This window comes from Peromyscus maniculatus, chromosome 5 (genome assembly GCF_049852395.1).
Source record: "Peromyscus maniculatus bairdii isolate BWxNUB_F1_BW_parent chromosome 5, HU_Pman_BW_mat_3.1, whole genome shotgun sequence".
NCBI lineage: Eukaryota > Metazoa > Chordata > Mammalia > Rodentia > Cricetidae > Peromyscus > Peromyscus maniculatus.
In genome coordinates, this window is record NC_134856.1 from 103,247,289 (window position 1) to 103,266,520 (window position 19,232).

A 19,232-nucleotide genomic window follows, 5' to 3' on the forward strand; every position below is an offset into this window, starting at 1 on the left:
AATGCAGGAAGGAGCTTCCTCTGAATTGCCCTTATCTACATAAAAGCCAAACTTCCAAACCTAAAACAGTGAACAGTTGCCTTGAACCCCTCTGAGAGTCTCATCAAGCATGGACTAATTCACTTTACGGGAGGCCAGAGGTCTACACATCCAGATAGACTTTTTCAAATGCTGTTCAGACTTGTTCTCCTGAGACCCTTTCATCTTTCTATAAATCATTCCTTTCTCCGGGTTGTCTACATCTCCTCCCACATCCCCTGTGAAGAAAGTATAGAAGCTTCTAGGTCTCACTCGGTTTGGAATATTTACTTTTCATACCTATGATGTTCCTTCCCCACATATATAATAAATTTGGGTATCGTTTCTCCTCTTAATCCTCACACTGTAAACTTAATTCATAGACTTGATTACTGAATCTACAGAGTGGGGTAAAGTTTTTCTTTCCCTAAAGTGACAAATTCAAGAACTTAAAAAGAGTAATACACGACTACATGGTTGCAAGGTTAGGAAGTTGATGTTGTAGGAAAGTCATTTCTTGCTGTCACAAAAAGAAACACATGGACAAAGGGAAAGTCACCAGGCAAGGCATTGTCATGGTGAAAATAGGGTATGCCTCGACACAAACCAGGCCAGCAGCCACGCAGCAGGAGGAAGTTCACTTTCTTTTTATTCAAGTGTCTTGGAGGACTATACTGTGTCTCACTCTGTCAGTGGGAGCTTGACCTCACAATCTGGCACAGTTGGTGAATTCATAATCAGCCCAAAGTGGAAGGGTGTAATAAAGAGTCGAGTCTTAGGAATGGTCAAAGGTGGGCAGACAGACACTGTACAGAGTTCCTCCAGGTAGGGGACGTTTATGAAATACTGACCCTTTGCAGACTAGTCAATTTTGATAGAAAAAAAATGTGTCTCATAATTCTCTCCCTCTTTATTAATACATTTTTTCCTTAAAATTCAGCCAACATATGCTAACTTTCTGAAGTCTCTAGTAACAGTAAATTGTTAAGTGACTGGGGATTATTTGGTGAGGGCAATTTTGGTGAGACTCTGGACAAGCTTCTAAGGTTTTATATATTTTAGGTATATGGTTGCTTTGTCTGCATGTCTGTCTCCACACCAGAAGAGGGCACCAGATCCTATGATAGACAGTTATGAGGCCCTGTGTGAGTACTGGGAATTGAACTCAGGGCCTGAGCCACCTCTCCAGCCCCCAACCCAAGCCTCTAGAGGAGGCCCTTAACCGAAAGAATTAATCACTTCACCTGTCTTTTTAGCCTAACTTAAGGTGAGTCCATCTTTTTGCTAAGGGTGATCCTTTGGCCAAGAGAATGATTGAACCCACCCTGGCCAAAGATTCAGGTCACTTTCTCTTTAACAGGTTCTTACTGATATCTTTCCATTCCTCCCTCTGAAGAAGTAAGCCTAGAATCAGCTAGCAAGCAGATGAAAGATCGGAACCCTACACCTTTCTGGCATCTCTGGCAAGGATGAAGCTGCCAAGTTGCCCATGATCACTACTGGCTTTTAGCCAAGACAGAAACTGGTTACATTTGTTTGGGGTCTTTGTATTCTAGACTGCCTGGGCTATTTTTACATCCCGTTTACATCATCCCTGCTTCTGAAGATGTCACCTAAAGTCCTGTATCCAGATTCCTCCAGCAGACATGGGGGGCTGTTGGGTTGCAGCAATATGGGATCCCCACGAGTGGGCCTATCTAAGAGGCCCTGAAAGTTCATTGGTAGTTCCATTGGTATAACAGACAAGTTAGGAAGGAAAGAAAGTCCTTAACTGGTTCCTAGAAAGAGATGTGAGGGAGAGGCAAAGGCAAAAATAATACTTATCATTTCAAAGCCTATGCAGGGAACCAGGAGAAGCCAGGTTGGATTGGTATCTTTAAAATGTCCTAAACAAAGTCCATTAGAACCTCTTGGTGGGCTCACAGGACCCGTCTACCGGCTCCCCATTTCCCTTTGTCCTCCAAGACTGGTCTCTAGAGTGAAGAACTGAGCATCCGTTTCTAGGCACTCTGACAGCTATTAAAATGGTTAGAATCAGAGTGATGTCCCTCCCAAACGGCTCCTAGAGAGGGAGAGAATAAATTTAGCCAACAATTAATTTTTAGGATCAAACAATTGAGAGTCTGTCAATCTCGGCTGCAGGTAGGTACTGCAGTGAGCCAATCTCTTACATCTGGGCAGCATTTCCTTATCAAGAAGAACATCATTAATGAAAAATAGCTGTCTGAATAAGCCTCTGGCTTATGTCTAATGTCCAGGAGTGTGATCCCATGGACAGTTAAGGAAACATACTAATAATTTTAATCTTTGGTTACATTTTCCTGTTGGGTGGTTAAAACCATATAGGTGGCCAAACTAATCACATTTTTTGGTACTATCAAGGCCATTTAAATTTTAATTAGACCTACCTTTTTGTTCTTTAAACCAGTCCTTGTAATTATTACGAAGATCAGACCAATGACTTTTTTTTCATGTCTTGTAATAGTTTTTTTCTTATTATCTTTTATTCTTTGTGGTTTTCACATCAGGCATCCCAATCCCGATCATCTCCCCATCTCCCCATCCCTGCCATCCATCCCTTGCAACAAAACAAAATTTAAAAGAAAAACCAAAAACCAAACCAATTAAACAAACAAAGCAGAACCAAAAAGAAGAAAGAAAGAAAAAAGAATCTCGCTGTGGAAGCTGTGGTGTGGCCCGGTGGGTCACATACACATGTCACCCTGTTGTCTTCATTTGCAAGTGTTCGTTGCCATGAGTCTAGGTCTGGTTCGAGGCCTCTGTCCTTGGTCACACATCGACAATGGGATCTCCTCCGGGTTCCCCTCGGTTCTCTCCCCAACTCCTGGACTTCCGGCCGATGCCCTGCAGTTTTGGATCTGTGGGTTCGTCCCCTTCTCATGTTCTAACAGTTCATAGATGAGGTGGATGTTGGAGTGGGCCAACCCACAGCCTCAGTCCTGGGTCTGGGTGTCAGCTGGACTGGTCAGCCTGCCAGCTTCTACACACACACACACACACACACACACACACACACACACACACACACTCACACGCGCGCGCGTGCGTATGCTCTCCTCTGCCGTCCAACACAGCCTGTTCTGCTCAAAGAGACCAATGACTCTTAAGTAGAGGTTTCATACACAGAAAGTTTCATCTTTCTCATTCCTTATATAATTTCCATAGACCTTTGTAGCTTGCTTGCTTTCCAGCTTTCTTTTCCATTATAGAAAATCATCTAGCATTTATTTATCTACCTACCTACCTACCTACCTATTTATTTATTTATTTGTTTGTTTGTTTATTTATAGATAGAGTTTCACCATAGTCTTGGCTAGCCTGAAATTCACTCCGTAAATCAGGCTGGCCTCTAACCATAGAGATCTGTCTGCCTCTGCCTGGCAGCTGCTGGAACAAAAGGTGTGCGCTACCATGCCTGGCTTCATCCAGCCATCTTAATCTTCACATGTAAGTATTTCTTTTCTAAAAATAAAAAATAATCCATTTTTACACCCCTCATCTGGCATTCTGTTCTTTGGGTCTTGATTGGGATGTGCCTTCTCAAGTTTTCTCTGGGTCATTGCGAAGTCCCACAAGCTTCCCAGTCAACCCACCCGTAGATGGCTAGTATTGGAGGCACATGGCTGAGAAAACTATAAGTCTCCTCTAGTAACCAGTAAATACATCAGACAAAACAGTTGTCAGGGTTAAAACAAAAATCCACCCTGGAGGTCTTGTATGATTTTGTAGTTCGATATAAAAATGCATTGAATTTATCCCCTGGAACTGGAGCCTCTGTTGGAGGTGGCTCTGGGTTTGTTACTGCCATGATCCTATCTAAGAAGATGAAAACCCAAAAGGAGAAGAGGCTTGGGACATGTGACTAAATGCCTGTGTTGTAGGACATTCTAGGGGTGCAGTGATCCCCTTAAGGGTCCCACCATTTTGTTTCATGCCGCACAGTTTCATGAGCCAAGATGGTAGTGAGATCACTTTGTCTTCACCGTTTTGATGATGTAACTAGCTACGATGGTGACCAAGTCACGTGGTGCCTACGTCTTGATGAGGTCACCAGTCAATACGGCGTCAAGCCATAGTCTTATCTTTTGGTTATTGTGAACTTAGCTCCATGATAAAATGAGCCCAATCTCCAATAGGCAAAGTCCCTGTGGAATCCACACACCTCTCAGATTAGTTGTGGGCAACCGCCCTTTTGTTTTTCCAAATAAGCATCCAAGTTAGATTAACATGGTTATAACAGAAAAAATTACCCTCGGGTGTAGAGGCCCCAAATAGCAAAGTAAAGAACAGAAGAATGAATCCCCTGGTCTCTACCCAATGAAAGGGAGGCCATACATATTTTCATAAATTGTAACTGTGACCACCAAGCCATGTTACCTGATTCTTGTTTGATCTCCCCTTGGATCCTAGGTATAAGCTATTGCTGGAAAAGAAACTTATGAAGTGCTCAATGCTCGTAGGTGGTGCTGTTCCTCTGGGAGCACATAGACAAACTGGAAAGGAGAACGTGACCTTGATACCATTTTGTCCCAGTCAAGCATGGCATGGATTGAGAGCAGATACTTTGTGACCCTGGGTGTTGATTAAAGTCTCTTATTAACCAGCTTGTTAAAAATTGTTAATGAATCCTGATTTAAAGTTTTAGTGGCCTTGTGTGCACTGTGATCCAGTTAGACAAGCAATTGTCTCAGGACCTAATGGTCTAAAGCAGGGTTGGACTTTGCCATGCCAAGAAGGTGTTTCTCTCCTTTTCCACCACATCCGATGTCAAGTCTCCCAGGTTCTCTGAGGAATCCATGCCAGGAAGAAACCATAACCAGAAGGAAAGAAAGGTAAATCCCATACCCGGGGAGAGAGGGATGTGGAGTTAAATTTAAATCTTGAAGGTCTCTTCTCATTGTTCAGTCTCTCCTTAGTCAGGCCAGAGAGTACTAAATCAGCCAGAGGAGTTGGTTGCCCCCTGTCTTGGAGAATCCATTCTTTTCTTTCTTCTTTCTTTTTGGAGCTTGGTTTTGGCAGGTTACTCCCCATTCCAGTCCCTAGAGACTCAACCCCCACCCCTAAAAAGGAGGTTTCTTGTACTCTGAATCACTTATTCACTTCCAAATCGCCACCAGAATGTCTTCATCACCAGAGAGTCACCTGACCATTCTTCACAGCATTTCTTACCTTGCTCTGTACACACAGTTGCCTGGTCACCAAGGTACTTATCTGGGGGCCCTTCCCCCCATTAACAAGAAACTATGTCCTGGGCATCATTACAGATCTAAGAGTGTCACTCACACAAGAGTCTGTGGCCACCATAATGGAGCTATGAGGATGCATCTTCCTCAAAGAAGGGGACCAGACCATTCTCTGGGCAGATTTGCAATCTAGAATGAACATCCAAACTTTTGGAAAATAATACTTTTGGTCTGTCACAAAGAAACTCATGGGCAAGACAAAAAATAATTCCGAAAGGCAGCTCCTTTTTGGAAAAAGCATGTACCATGACCCAAACCAGAGGAGCAAGCACAATGGGTGGGAAGTTCTCTTAGTTCTTATTTTAGTGCAGTGGTGACGGTGAGGGCTTCACCCTACTGCTGAGAGTTCAAACTCACACTCTGGTGCAATCGCATAATTCATAATCAGTGTGAAGGGGGAGTGTGATTTTATAGTCAATCAGAAGTCTTTATTCCAGCTGGCTGGGACGACACCCAGGTATTCAGAGACCTACGTGTAGCCTAGAGTGTCCAGAACACGGGGGTTTTTGAAGGCAGACACCACATCCTGGCATCTCACTTAGCAGGTTAAGGAGATTGGGGTGGCTTTGTGCAAGCAAGCAGCTTGGTAGAAGCTAAGATAGTCGGTTAGTTGGAGAGGGAAGTTTGAACAAACAGGAAATTTAACAGAAGCTGTTAGCTAGGTTTTCAGTGGAATTCTCCATGATGGAGTTTAAATTCTAGTTAAACCTTAAATGTCCCCAGCAAGAATACAAGACGGAGGTATTGCATTTGCACTGTCTTACTCTGTCACAGAAGAGCTGGTAACAGGCATCAAGAGCCGTGCATCCAAGCAGAAAGTCTCAATCAGGCTGGCTGATAGCCATCTCAGATCTGCTTCTGCAAGGTGCCCTGGGAGAGACTTCTCTACTGGTTGGCAACCCACTTCCTATGAAAGGATTGCTCTTCTTGGAGCGGTTCTAGATACAGTGTACTCTGATCACTTTCTTCCGTGTTCTGACTTGTTACTTAGGTAAGGACATTTCAGAATCTTATCACCGGAAACTTGCTAGAACCGCAAGATTTTAGGGCCCACCCAGATCAACTGACGCAGAAACTCTGGCCCCAAACCCTTCCTGGTGACCCAGTGTTCTTACACTCGGTAAGAGACAGACTAGAAGGACCAGCTTTCTGATTCCACATTTTACGGAGCGGTCTTCGATGCTTGGAGGAAGAGTAGGACAATGGAGACCCGGGGTGTGAAGAGAGCTGTCATTCCTGTTCTGAGCTCTAAGGACCCACTCTCCATACTTCCTTCTACGTTGTGATGGTCGGTCTTAGTGGTCAGCAGAAATGGTTGGCCACATACGAGACACGCCTCTGGATTAATCGAAGGAGGAAGATACACCCTCAAAGTGAATCGCATCTTCCTAAAGAGCTGCACAAGATATAGAGGTTCAAGGAAAAAGCAGTGTGCACCTGCTACCTGTGATTCCCCTGGAGGGAGTGTAACTGTCGCTACCGCTGCTGTCTTCTGGTGGCATCAGACTTCAACTTCCAACATAAAATCAAAACCAGCGACACTTGGAGCTCCCAGCTTTCAGCACCAACATTTGGAAAGTTGAGGTTTGCAGTTTCATGGACTGAGCAACTACTGGCCTTTTCAGCATGCAGTTAGCTACTGTTGGACTACCCAGTCCGGGTTGTGTAGGCCAATCCAATATATTCTCTTTTATAATATATACATCCTATTGTTTCTGTTCTGTCGGAGAACCCTGTCTAACACATACTCTTGTTTTTCCTCCCGCTCCCAGGTCTCCTCTCTTTCTTTCCGGTTTTTCTCCTCTCTTATCTTATGTTTTCCCAGGATCTTAGTTTATTTCCTTTAATTAGACCCCCAATCCAATTTCGACCGTTGTACAAGGCTGAGAGAACGAGAGAGAGTGCTTGCGCTCCAAGCAGTGGAGGGTCCCCAGGACCCTGACGCTACTGAGGGTTGTGCAGACTACTACTTTTGCGTCTTTTTCTTGATGGAGCCTTCCGGGGCGGGGCGGGGGAGGTGGGGTGTCGGCTCCGTGAGTAGGGTGAGGTGGTGGGGCTCGGCCCGGTGCACTGGAACCTGCTGCTTCCCAGGGTCTACATCCCGGGGTCAGAACGAGCCTGCATCCGGCTGCCAGCCAGTCCACAGCCGAGTGAGCTTTCCTCCCAGCTAGTTTTGTTCTCTTCACCTTCCGGCATCTTACTGCGGTGTCGGCCACCTTTCGCAGCAGAAATCACCATCAGACCCCTCTCTGGAGCAGCCTGGCAGAAACACTTGCTATCCGCCCCAGGTGACAGATCATAGACGGTCCCTGGTCGAGATCCAGACATTGCAGACCAGCTTATCTTTTCTTTCTTCTAGTTTGTCTTCCACATAGTATCCGAGATGCGGGGCTCAGTATTCATCCTAAATTAATTGCGGGACACCTGCCAGCCGGAGTGACAATATCCAGTCATAGGAATATTTTGAGCAATTTTTGTCCGCGAGGGGGTGTAGCTCAGTGGTAGAGCGCGTGCTTAGCATGCACGAGGCCCCGGGTTCAATCCCCGGCACCTCCATCTACCTTGTAGAAGGTAGCTATCTTTTTGGGTCTGGTGTGGTGTGTCTCCTGCCAATTCCAATCCACACGGACAGAAACCAAGACCAAAGGAGACAAAAAAGTCTGTCTCACTGGTCTTGCGTTTTATATCGAGGCGCTTCATCCCCAAGTACAGCGTGGCCAAAGGCTCTGATAGAGAAGAACGAAGAGGCAGTCTGGGGCAGGCAGAGAATAGGAAAGACTGGAGGGAGGGAAGAAAGAGCAGTCCACAGTGGGAAACTGGGAACTTTTTCTCATTTCCCCCACTCCTCCCACGATCTGTTGATCCTCTACTCGGTTCCGGTCATCTTCCATTTTTGTACTTTGTGTGCATTCCAGTAATTTAAAAAGTATAATGCTAGGTTTTGATCCAGATAAAAGTTCTTGTTTTTGTTAAATAAGTTGAATCAAGCCCAAGGTAAAGAAAGGAACCGCACAGCACACTCCTTGACTCACTCGTTCCCGGCTTTCATCTCATATTTTGAAGGGCCTCACATATGCACGTGTGAGTACTTCGCTACACACTTGCAAACCTCATGCACAACACTGGGCTACCTCTCGGGATGAGGGACACCAACATTAAAGGTCTGCCCTCAGGACAGAACATGCAAAGTGTGCCCTGCCCTGACCCTGGAAAGGCAGCCCAGGACTGCTTCGGCAGGTAGATGTGCACTCCATGCCCGGGGTGTGATGTTAATATACACCGCCCTGCTGTTTTTTCTTTTAAGACAGGGTTTTGCTGTGTAGTCCCGGCTGTCTGGAATTTGTTAAGTATGCCAGGCTGACTTCAAGACCCAAAGACTCACTGTTGTAGGCATGGTCCTCAGAAATGCAGCATTCCTTCCAAACGGAAACATTTGCTCCAGGCAGAGAGAGAGGAGCCTCAGGGCAAAACTAGAACTGGAAAGATTTTAGAGGGCCCTTACCTAGCAGTTGAGAGAGAGAGAGAGAGAGACAAAGACAGAGACAGAGACACAGAGAGAGACAGAGAGAGACAGAGAGAGACAGAGCAACCACATGGTGCCCTCTTCTGGCCTGCATGCATACATGCAGACAGAACACTGTATACATAATAAATAAATACACCTTTTAAAAAGTTATATATATATATATGTATATATATATGGTACAAAGAATAATCTGGATGTTGCACAAAGGAACACAAGAACCAAATACAAATAGCTCAATCAGGCAATTCTTTTTGCAAAGAGGTACACCAAGACCCAAACTGGGCTAACAAACACACTTGAACAAAAGGGCCTCCATCTTTTTGCCACATGTAGGTGGTGACTGCGTCTCATCCCACTGCTGGGGACTCTATTTCACGGTGTGATGATACTGGCTAATAAAGGGGAAGGGAATTTCAGGAACTATGAGTCCTTGCTAGGCTAAATACCTTAGCCAGTGTATGTTGATCTTGTGAAGTCTCTAGAATGTGTAAAAATTTATGATAAGTGATGGCTTCAGCATGTTTTAATGTGTGTCATCCGTAACCCTAGAATTGTTTAGGAACCAGATCAGAGACCAGGGCTCCCAAAGCACTTTTGGCATATCTGGTCTGGGCAAGGAAGAGGCTGCCAAGAGTGCCAAGCATTTTTTTTTTTTTTTAACTTCCAGCCAAGAAACCGGTTGCTTTTCTTTACAGTCTTTTAATCCTAAACAGCCTAACCAGTTTCTATCCCGTTTTTTTTTTTCTTTCCCATCCCACACCAAAAGAGGTAACCCTAACTACTATTATGACATTGGGCTGATGGCCAATCTGGCTTCTTACAGCTGGATGGGGTCATCTGGGATGGCATTCAGGGTATCCCTCCAATGGGCTTATCTTAAAGACTCCAAAAGTGCATTGATAGTTTGATTTAAGTACCAGCCATGTGTAGGGAGGAAAGGAAGTCCTTGGCTGGAGCCTAGAGGACCAATGGATTTGTTGAGTTTACTTTCAGGGCATGAGTGAGTGGTGAGTACCCCCAAAGCAAGTTTTCACCCAGTATGGATGAAGATGTTTCCCTACAGCTGCATAGGTGGATCCCTTTCTCTGCAGTCTTCCCATCCTATGTACCCTGTGTCGTGTCCACCCCAAGACGCCAAGGCCATATGCAATTAGGGCAGAGTTAAGTAGCATTGATTTGGAGCAGTGGTTGGATACTCAGGCGAAGGTCCAGGGTCACTGCCTGTCCCCTCCTTCTAGAAAGGAACATCAACAATCAGCAAAACCAGCTAGGATGATGCTTTATAAGCTGAGAAAAGTCTTAAATCCCCTCTAGAAACTAGTCAATACATGATGTGAAACAGTGTGTCAAAAATAAAAACAAAACAGCTAAAACTAAAAAGGACAACCCACTGTGGAGGTCTGGTATTGCCTCAGTCGGTTATAAAAAGGGATGGCGATCCTGAGGTTTCAGTGGTACTGGGAAGTGCTGTGCACCACCATCTTGGTTTATGCAGTATGGTTGTACCAAGATGGCAGTGAAATCACATGGTTGTGGTTGTCTTGCTGTCACTAGCCCAACTGTTGAGAAGGAAACATGGTTCCTTTTTGCTTATCGTGAACCAAGCTCCGTGATAAAATGAACCCATTCACCATCAGGGCACAAGTCCCCATGGGATCCATTCACCTCACAGATGAAGTGTGGACAGTCTCCCATTTTCCTTTAAAAAGACACTCTGTAGCCCAAGTGGGCCTTGAACTCACAGCAGTCCTCCTGTCTCAGCCTCCCAAGCACTAGGATTGCAGGTGTGGGCCACCACATTTGGCTTTAACTACTAAACTGTTAGGAATTGGTACCTTATCCTCGCCACAAGAGAGAACGGTGCTCTCAGACCACTTCTGCGAATAGCAAATGCAGCAATGTGAGATGAACATCCAGGGACAGGATGCTGCTTTGAGTTCTAGGACACAGAATGAGAATCTTGTATGTTAAAAGCCGTCAAACAAATACTTGAAATCACACCTGAGAGTGAGTGCTGGAAAGGGCCAGGTGGGCTTAAACTCATTTCTTTTTTAGTTATTTAACCAGAAACCCCAGATGACCATAAAATCCATACAGTCTTGTGAATTTCTTTGTGCATGCATGTGTGCATGTGCCTGCGTGCATATGTGTGTGTGTGTGTGTGTGTGTGTGTGTGTGTGTGTGTGTGTGTGTAAAACATGGCTGCATAGCACCAGGCACAGGATGTGGATAATGCTGTTGTTCTATCTCAAGCAAATCACTCCTCTCTCTATTCTGACCCATCTTCATGTTTCAACAGAGACCCCCCCAGACACATTGGCTCAGATCTGGAAAAACAGCCTCTGAGGACTCTCTGGTTTCCACATTGTCTTTATCGAAGGCTCTAATCAGCTCTGTGTTGATGTTTCTCCTATCTCCACAGAATTCCAGGCATGTGGTTCCATTGACCTGCAATCCCTGTTGGGGATATTCTCAAGCCAGCACACTAATAAGATGTTGAGGGCTGGGGTAGAGCTTGACATAAATCACTGGGCTTAATCCCAATTGAAAATAAAAGCAAATACAAAAATGTTGAATGAAAAAAATATTTCTTTGCATCTTTTGAAATGATTGTGATTTTGACCTTCATTTGTGAATGTATGTATTGCATTGATCGTTGTTGTTTTTTTAAACTACTCCCACCCCACCCAAGGAAGAAGAGGCCAGTTGGGAATTCCCTCATTCATTCCAAATACCAATGATAGGGCAGGAGTAGGGAGCAGAGGGAGAACTGCTATGATCCCCCCACAATCCCCACACACCTGCTTTTGAGGTGGTTAGCATGGTGCGAGTCTTGGTAGGAAACTGTTAACTAGTTTCTAGAACTTCCAGGCATATTGTTCTGTACACTATTGTTAACTTCACACTTCCATGGGAGAAGGGATTTATATTCCACCATCTTGCTGGTGCCGCTCACTTGGAGCATGATTGTTAAATCCAGGCCTATGGGCTGCACCTGTTCATAGGATTGTTTAGTTTATTTATATTTAATGTTATTGGAATAGTCGGGATTGTGCCATCGTTTTCCCTTTTGGTTTCCAACACCTCTCACGACTATTTTCCTCTCCGCCCTTCTTTTAGTAGTAAGTGAATACTTTCTAGTGAATGTAGTATTTAGATTTCATTAATGATGCATTCACTGCTTTTAGGCTTTCTTCTGGGTGGTTTTTCCATTTACAGTATACAAGTTCACTTATTGGGATCACCTTATTTTATAAAAAATTAACTCCAGTCGTATATCGGAAAGTAACGCCTACAAGCTCTAGTCTTTCTGCTTTTGTGGTATTAATGTGATACACATTACATTTGTCAGTTGTAAATTAAAATTTATATTGGTATTATTAATTGCCTTGGTGCCTGTCATTTCCTTAGCCCACTACTGCTTTGCTGTGAAAATATCCATTGTACTGCCACTGGCAAATGTATCACACACATATATCAGTCCTGTGTTAGAGTGTCACCCGTAAAGTTGCATTATAAATCATTTAAGGGGAGAAATGAGAAGAAACATACATTACTATACTTTATTATTACTATTATTAATTTTTATGTTAGCACACAAATTAAAGAGGTTCATTATGGCATTTTCATAGAGTTCACCCCTTCCCCACTGCCCCAGTCCTCTCTGGCTGGTCTCCTCCCACCCCCCAAATAACCCACGTTCCCACTCTTGTGTCGCCTGTGATCATTTATAATTGCGTACACCTGTGTCTTTGTTCTCACTGATTTATCATCTGGTGTCACATCTGTCGATCTGAAAAACCACCTTTAGTCCTTCTCTTCCCCCATCTCTCTCGCATTTTTCTTTCCGTTTTGGAAACAGTCTCATCGTATAGTCCTGGCTTGTCTTGCAACTCGAGGCAATGCTCCTGCCTATGCCTTTCAAGCGCTGGAATTACAGAGGAGGTCCATCGTTCCCAGCTTTGCAACCCTCTAAAAGTAAGGCAGAGGGGAAGCAGGGAATAAAGACAAACCGAAAGCATTCATCCTGGCTCTTCCCGGGCTGAAAGAGGTGGCTGCACGCACACAGGACCAAGAGCTGCAAACCGCGTTGGTCCAGACCGGTAAGAGAGCTGCTCTATGATAGTCAGACACCCGACTTCCGCTTGGACTTTAAAATGATGAAAGTAAGTGTGGCCTTAGGCTTCTGCACCTGATGTTTCCAAAACCTAGCAAAAATCAGATTTCTGTCTTGAATGTATTCCCAAGAGCACAACCATATCGGGGGTGTAGCTCAGTGGTAGAGCGCGTGCTTAGCATGCACGAGGCCCCGGGTTCAATCCCCGGCACCTCCAGTGATTTCAAGCCCCTGTCGGTTACTGGCTTTCTTTTCTCCCCACGACTTCACTATTTTCCTTGCTCTTTCCTTGTTTAAACAGAAAGCCAAACGATTTCGCGGAATGTTAATGTTGCTAGAGAGCAGCAAACCAACTTTAAGGCCGCCGAGCTGGAGCACCATCCCAAGGCCATACTATCAAAACGAGAAGATGGGAAGTCTCAAGATGCAGCCAAGGAATAGCGGTACTCCCAGTCCGAAACTGCAAGGTTCTGAAGGTGACGTGACCTGCGTTTCTAGGAAAGAAAGGATCAAAGATTTAACTGGAGAACTGAACAGTTTCGCCAAAGTTTCCCTGCCGAGAGAGCTGTTTTCTTCGGTGAACACCAGCGTCGCCCTGTCTGAGAGCGAAGTTCATTGTGCGGTAGACTGGGGTTCCTGGATTGTTCTAAGATGACCCACGGAATCGATTCACCTGAGACAGTGGCGCCCTCTGTGGGAAGGCTGGCGTCCAGACCCGTGGGGACAAATCGCAATCTGGACTCTTCAAAAAATAAAATCGCATTTTAAATTGTAGTCCATGACGATAGCTCACACACTAAAGCTTAAGAGGCATCAGCTTGAATGTTCTCAAAAGATTAAAAGAATAGATAATACGTATTTCTATTCCTGAATAACCTTCCTGCTCCTGTCTTTGACTTTGTTTTACCATTTCGTGGTATTAAGACGCTTATACTTTCTGAATCACTGTACCGTAGTTGAATATGTGAAATTCATTTTCTTTTTAATACAAGAAGTTTTGAAAACGTTGCAGTATAAAGATTGTGCGAACTTGTAATGTGAACTGGAACGTCTTTTTTTTTTTTTTTTTTTTTTTGTATTCTCCTTGCAAATAGGATAAAATCTGTGTTTGTTGCTTGCATTCTCTAACTAATATTCAGGAATGTTTGTATTAACAATTGTTTTAAGCTGTGAACGATTCCGTTTTGATTTAAAATCTTTTGCAGCTGTAATGTGGGCTGAAGGATATATTCAGATTTGGGAAGTCCCTGCTTTTCAACAGGGACGATATCAGACCACTGTTCTGTGACGTCAGCAGGGAATTTTCAAAGCCGAAAAGTTCCAAAAGACATTTATTCTCAGAACGACGTGCCTTACCATTGGGATTTGTTCTTCTGAAGAGAGGCTCAGCTTCTGTCGAGAACCCAGTAGCTGGTTTTCTGTTCTCAGCGTTGCCGGATTTGTATTCCTCTCCCTTCCTCCTTCCCAACGTTGAGCTTCACAGTATCATTTGTCATCATTGTGTCCGGAGAAAATTATCCACACGTTCCAGCCAGGGGAATTCATCTATGTTGTGGAAGGGGAAGAAGGAGAAGGAGAAGAAGGAGAAAAGAAGCCAAAAATTGAGCCCGAGAAAGCCATAGGGAGTATATGACAGACGTTCCAAACATATTATTATGTATTTTTCTTTGTTTTTGAGACAGGGTCTTACTATGTAGCCCTGGCTGTCCTGAAACTCGCTCTGTACACCAAGCTGACCTCAAATTCACAGAGATCCACTTGTCTCTGCCTCCCGAGTACTGGGATTAAAGGCGTGCACTCCCATGCCCTGATAAAACTTTGGTCTCAATGAGACACACTTACCCCATCCTGCTGCTTTATTTTCAGACTCTCCTTCAACAAGATCATCTTTTTGTTTCACCTTCTCCGGGAGAAATAAAAGCCTGAGAAGCCTTTGTTGTTTTAATTAATTTGTTTTGTGGTATTCTGAACCTCACATAGTCTAGGCAAGTGGCTAAGCTACATTCTAGCTCAAGACATAAGATCTGAACGGAAAGAGGTGATGTGAGACCCATCGCTACCCTGTGAAAGGGGGAAGCTGTGTGGCTAGAAATGTCCGTTAGGCCATCAACCTCCGACTCAAAATGCAGTGCTTTATTCTTTTTCAGACATTTGACTTTTAAAGTTATTTATTCCTTTTCTGCCCAAGGCACTGTCTTTCACATTAAGACAAACTGGAAGATTCTGGGCATCATAACCCAACACCTTGGACGGCAACAAACCAAAATTTCATAAAGACCGAAGAAAACAGCTCTTCACATTTTCACGTGTGTGTCGCTGTTTCCTGTAGTAGAATATTAAGGAGTGTTACTTTTGTTTATGTTGCATTTGTTTAACTCTGTGAAGCTGTGTTACTTTGCCTGTCTAAAACACCTGATGGTCTAATGAAGACCTGAACAGCCAACAGCAAGGCAGGAGAAAGGACAGCCAGGGCTGGCAGGCAGAGAGAAGATATAGAAAGAGAAATCTGAAGGAGGAGGAGGAGGTGAAAGGAAATAGTAGCTAGAGAAGGAGGATGACTCCAGGGGCCAGCTAGCCACCCAGCGACACAGCAAGCCACGGAATAAGAGTGAGATTTATAGAAGAGAACAGAAAAAGGTAGATGGGATAATTTAAGATAAGGACAGCTGGCAAAAAATAAGCCAAGCTAAGGCCGAGCATTGATAATTAAGAATAAGCCTCCATGTGTGATTTATTTGACAGCTGGGTGGTGCCCCCCCCCCCCCCCCCCCCCCCCCCCCCGGCAAAGAGAAACAACAAACAACAGTGTCCTCTGAATTGAAATACTCCTTCCAAAAGAGTGGAGATGGGTTCCTAAGACTGCAGAAGTAAACAACTCCCAAAGTCTCAGAAAGCTGACACTTACAGGACTCTTGGGGTGAAGAGACTGGCCAGGCTGCCTGCAGGTGGTGGTGTGAGTTCCCACTGTGCTGGTGGGGTTTTCAGTGATCCGTACTCCTGCTAGTAACTCCTCACCCACAGCCCTAGGAGGAGCTTCAACAAACTCGTTGACCTCTAAACTAGACTTGGGGGGGGGGCGGGCGGGGGGAGCCGTTTCTTTGGTCTCTGGTTAGAGCCCTATCTGGAGTGAACAGATGTTTGTTCTTGTCTCCTCAGGAGACATCACAGAGAGTTTATCAGAAGAATCAGATATTTGGAGCTTATTTTACCATTTCCCCAGTAGACAAGTATTTCAATTCTGAATATTGCCACAGGAAATAATCCTCACAGTGTTGGTGCACCTTGGAGAAAACAGAAAAGCAAATGAAAATGTTATTGTGAGGAATTTCTGGTAACTTAATTGGTATGTGGGCTTTCTTCACACATAATTTGAAGGTAGTTTTCTTCTTGTACACACCTTCCAGCACTTACACACACACACACACACACACACACACACACACACACACACACACACACACTAGCTTGCAGTTTTATGGTGACACTTCTTTAGCCTTCCACTTCAGTGAAACCTGCAATTTCTGTTTCCTCTTATCTGGGGTAGCAGTCCCGTGGGGGTGGCTGAAACTGCTAACCCGACACACTGTTTCCAAGTCCGAAAGATACCCAGGGTAAATTTCAGAAGGTAAACAGCAGCATAGACCAATGAAGAAGACAAGACATCTGCTAGGGGGCTGGTCCCAGAACATGGACTCTTGCTCTTTATGTTTGAAATTCCAAGGCCACGTAGATAATCACTGTAAATCACAAGGGTTCTAGGAGAAAGCTCACTTATTTTTTAACCTTTTGTAGATAACAGAAAATGAGTGCTTGCTTTTCAAGTGCCAAAGGACAATTCCAGTTTTAATCGCCCTCTTTCTTGCTCCTCTAGATAACTGTCACCCACAAGTATGTATGTATGTATTTATTTAGCTAGTTATTTAGTTTTCTTTTTGAGACAAGGTCTCAAATAGCCAAGCCTATCTTGGGCTACATCCTTAAGAAGAAACCCAGAGAACAGTATATTAAGTTCAGCCCATCTCAAATCAAACTCATCTTCCCCAATCGCTTCCCCATTTTAACAACAAGAAGAAAAGGCCTGGGATGCAGCTTAGTGGAAAAGCACTTGTCTAGTGTGATGGAGTTGGTTTGAACCCAGCACCTCAGAACAAGGGAGAAGAGACAGTTTCTCTTTGAGTTTCTTTCTGACTGCTGAGAAACTTGGCTCTTTCTCGTCTCTGCCACTTTCCAGTCTGTATTGTATGCCTAATAAGACCCTATAGAACTAGCTACCTATTAAAATGCTTTCAGAGCTCCTCACTTTTATCCACCCCCAGATCTGCTCTTTGGTTTGTCCCTGGAGCACGGGGAAGTCTCCCACAAACCTCTTTAGTTAGTTGCCTTCCTGCTGGAATGAAACAGACTCTTGGGGATGAATAGCAGGATGATCCTGGTGTTCTGATCTGGGTGAGAGCCTCAGAAACAATGTCCTCAACATTTCCATTGAGCAGAGAAGCAGGAGGAAAATGACTTCTTAGCCCAGGAAGAGGTGGACAGTTTTCTAACAAATTTCCCATATCACTCATCCCAGTTCAAGCTCTACTGACTAAATCATCAGGGTCTCACATGATATGCCACAAATGCATCTTTACACCCCCTGTCATGAGAAATTAACCCAAGAATGGGGACCCAAAAACTACAAGATGTTTCTGGAAGGACCTTGAATACTGCCCTTGAGATAGGTGTGGGTGGTGCGCAGTGGCTGAGTACAGGTTCCTGATACCCATGACACCCTCTGAAAGAAAACACTCAGATTTTTTAATGGTTTCCATTACCTGCTCACAAAAGAAGTCAACACATGATACAAAACATTTTTTTTAATGCTACACTATTTAGATCTTGTGCTGTTGGGTTTTGTTTGTTTGTTTGTTTGTTTTTGTTTTTTAAGTTGACAGAAAAGTAACTTGGAAAGGAGAAACCCTCAGTCAGGAAAATGCCTCCCTCAGATTGGCCCATAGGCAAATTGGTGGGGGCATTTTCTTGGTTAATGATTGATGTGAGAGGGCCAGCCCATCGTGGCCAGTGCCACCCCTTGGAAAATGGCCCTGGCTCCTCTAAGACAGTCCACTGAGCAGGCCATGGGGAACAAGCCAGTAACTAGTTTCTACTCAGTCTCTGCTTCTTTACTTGCTTAGTTCCTGTCCTTGCTTCCTGTTACGATGGAGTCTAACTTCTAAGATGTAATAAATCCCTTTTTTTCTAAGTTACTTTTGGTCATGGCTTTATCACAGCAGCAGAGGGCAGACCACATGAGCCACAAAGCCATTTAGGCAGATGGCAGAATAGAAGTTATATGTACACACACAGTCTCTTAGTTTCCACACAGTCTCTTAGTTTCCTACAGTCAGAGGGATGGTTGTCAACTTGACTGTAACTGGAATTAACTAAAACCCAAGCATCTGGCACATCTGTGAGGGATTTCCTGATTGGATCATTTGGGACAGGAAGACACATTCTAACTCTGAGCCACTCTTGGTGACAGCCCTCAGGAAGGGACAGGGAAAAAGGAAGCCTTTGCTTTGTGTCTGCTTGTCTTCATACTTGCTGGCAGACTCGTCTGTTTCATGCCTGAGACATTCCTTTGCTGGTATTAGAACCTACTTCCAGATTGTAATGCAGACCAAGGACCAGCAGAATTCTCTCCAGTCATTCTTGGGCTTTCCATCATGAGACAGTTATCGTTGGACTACCCCGTCCACAGGCTGTAAGCCACTGTAATAAATTCCCCTTTAATATGTATACACTCATTCTATCCATTCTGCGTCTTTAGAGAACCCTGGCTAATAACAGTTAGCATAACAAATGGCCAGAAATTTGCTGGTGAGCTTTTCACCAGCTGACCATAGATCAAGAACAATATTCTTTTCTCCTCCTCTTCCTCCTTCACCCTTTCTTCCTCCTCTTCCTTTCCTCCATCTTAAAGCTGGTGTGTCTGTGCTTAAGAAGACATACTACAGGAAATTTCAAAACACAAAGGGAATTTATTTTAATCCTAAGACATTACAGAATGCAAAGGCGGTAGCTAATGAGAAAGGTTTCTGAATCATCCCCTGCCAGCGGGTGGTGTATTTCGGTTGCAGAGTTCATGCTTGGTGTACCCAAGGATCTGGGCGCAAGTATTACCTGTTATTGGTTTTCCCTTCATTTGACCTCCAGCTTCCTGCTTTTGCTGTTCAAAACGCTCTGCCAGGTGATGTTGAGGCATCAATGGGGAAGCAATAAGTGGTTCTTCACAGAAGCCACTGCTATTAACTCTGCTACACATTCG

General features: G+C 44.3%; 2 non-coding genes across 2 annotated transcripts; both read left to right on the forward strand.

The window, feature by feature from the left end:
- Positions 1-7,766: 7,766 nt before the first annotated feature.
- Positions 7,767-7,838, forward strand: Trnaa-agc (transfer RNA alanine (anticodon AGC)). Its single transcript has one exon. It is a non-coding gene; the product is annotated as a tRNA-Ala (tRNA).
- A 5,232-nt stretch (positions 7,839-13,070) lies between these two features.
- On the forward strand, positions 13,071-13,142 carry Trnaa-agc (transfer RNA alanine (anticodon AGC)). Its single transcript has one exon. It is a non-coding gene; the product is annotated as a tRNA-Ala (tRNA).
- The last annotated feature ends 6,090 nt before the right edge of the window (positions 13,143-19,232 follow it).